The 2,504-nt window shown below is 33.9% G+C and overlaps 1 non-coding gene across 1 annotated transcript; it reads right to left on the reverse strand.

Annotated features, from left to right (window-relative positions):
* Nucleotides 1–1,962: 1,962 nt before the first annotated feature.
* LOC122121087 lies at nt 1,963–2,069 on the reverse strand. The gene has a single exon (XR_006149876.1). It is a non-coding gene; the product is annotated as a U6 spliceosomal RNA (small nuclear RNA).
* Nucleotides 2,070–2,504: the final 435 nt, after the last annotated feature.

The raw sequence follows: 2,504 nt of genomic DNA on the forward strand, positions 1-2,504 counted from the left end.
CTTATGTTAAGTGTTTCACAAGTTTTATTCTCTTAATTCTTAAGATAACATCTGTTATAATGCTAATGTTATTACCATTGTATTGTTGGGAAAAATTGTAGTTAAAGACAGTAAGTGCATGGCCCAAAGACACACACAGTGAGGAAGGAAATGAGTCAAAGTTTCCAAAATCTTTCAGCAATACAAAAAAGGTGGGTAAATCTCTCCATTCTCTTACACTCTCAATTCAATATTCATATTGTTCAAGAAATAATAGCATAGCAAATATTGCCCATGGTGATTGTTTACTGTCACATTTTGTCTTCAACACAGACTGTGTTTGTGACATTGGGTTATCATGCACAGATCTGAGCTTACAAATTGAGGTCCGAAGACAGCCAAATTTCTTCTTTTTCACAGTTCCAGTTTCTTTTTTAAAAAGTACAAAAACTTTTAAATATCATCACTTACTATTTTTTAACAGTCCCCAAATAAATTAAATTGACATATACTTACTCCAAAAGGCTTTCAAATTAGGAGATGATAAAACAGGCCCCATGAAGTAAATTTTCTTTTATTTTTAAAATTATTCTAAAAGACTTGTGCTGGCTGGTTAGACCTATCTACTCTGAATGTTTGCTCAGGAGACTGAGATATGTGGATAACACTTGGGAGCCAATCAGGGCCAAAAAAAAAAACTTCATGAAATGATTTTTCAAAATGTTTAATGAACTAGCAAAGAGCCAGGAATTGAGATGTAGCTTATATAGTAGCTCACCAATCTAGATAGGAAAGGCCTAGCAAGACCTTGAAGCCTTGATTTTAAACTGAGCACGCCAATATACATGCATGGCATGTTCCCATGCACGTGCGTGTTTGCTTTCGAGCTGCTGCACTCTCTCTCACACACATTTATTCAAATTACCTTCCTATCAGTGTTCTACATTAATTTCTTTGTTAACGATATTATATGAGTAAAATAGAGGAAATAAACTCTTCCATCTCAAAAATGTTTATATGTTTTTTATTGGAATAATACTGTGCAGAGGGTCACATTTACATGAATAAGGAAACTAGTACATTTCCTAACAAGCAATGTTACCTCCTCCTTTATATTTCCCCTACCATCCCTCCCTCCCACCCACACAAGTACACTACCCTCCCCTTTCCTGCCTCCGCCTAAATTGTAAAGGTCATTTTTCAACATAGTGTCTTGTGCATCTCATTGTTACAATGGGTCAACCTGTATCCCTATTGTCGAATTTTTTCCCTTCCCCTCCCCAAATTAGAGAAGCATACATACAAGATGTAAGTGCACCAACTTCAAATATAGAGAAAACAGGGGTTATAGCGTTAGGAGAAACATACAAAGAAACAAAAAAATGACATTGCACCTTATAAGTACGTTAGAAACAATAGCAAGAAACAGAAAAACACTTGTGTCCCTATCTTGGGGTTCAATTTCTTTAATATCATCTTATCTGATTATATGCACATATCTTTTGAACTTTTCTGCTTATCCCAGATATACATTCATCATTGAAAATAAGGGAAATCATGGGACCTATGTTTCTTTGGACTTGGCTTACATCACTCAATAAATTTTTTTCCAAGTCTTTCCATTTCCTAACAAATGGGGAAATGTCATTCTTTCTGATGGAGGCATAGAATTCCATTGTGTATATATACCACATTTTCTTGATCCATTCATCTAATGGGGGCATCTGGGTTGGTTCCATATCTTAGCTATCGTAAATAATGTTGCAATAACCATAGTTGTGCTGGTAGTTTTAATATGATCTTGTTTATGATCATTTGGGTAAATCCCCAAAAGTGGGATTACTATATCATAGGGGACTTTTATGTGGAATCTTTTGAGGAACCTCCGTACTGCTTTTCAAAGTAGTTGAACAAGTTTACACTCCCACTAAGAGTGCAGTACGGTTCCCTTGTGGCCACATACCTTTCAGCATCTGTTGTTGTAAAAATATGGAACGCTCCACAAATTTGCATGTCATCCTTGCGCAGGGGGCATGCTAATCTTCTCTGTGTCGTTCCAATGTTAGAGTATGTGATGCTAAATTTAACACAGAACATTTTTATATATAAAGTATAATTTTTATTGATTTTATTAAACTAGACATTTCAATAAAAATTAAGTTCAAAAGAATTGTTGTGAAATTTTAGAATCATGTATGTCTTACATAAGCACACCTTTAAGAATAAAATCAAGATAGACATGCCAAAAACAAAGTAATTCCAGATATATGTAGTTCAAGAGATGTGTAAGAGGAGGAATTCAATTATTCTATAAAAGGCATCTGTCAAAATGAACATTGCAGGAAGTGTTAAGGTTTTTTAAAGTTTTAATGTTTTAAATATGGTTAATTTTTGGATTTTACTTATATATGCCAAAAATAGGACTGTTAGGCAGGTATAAAACTTTTCTATAAAGTATTTAAGATTTATGGTAGCAGACATTAAATGCTAAGTATGTACATTTCAGAGTTTATGGAAACTTTATT

Source organism: Dipodomys spectabilis, unplaced genomic scaffold, assembly GCF_019054845.1.
Source record: "Dipodomys spectabilis isolate Male_0828 unplaced genomic scaffold, ASM1905484v1 ptg000183l, whole genome shotgun sequence".
NCBI classification, from domain to species: Eukaryota; Metazoa; Chordata; class Mammalia; order Rodentia; family Heteromyidae; genus Dipodomys; species Dipodomys spectabilis.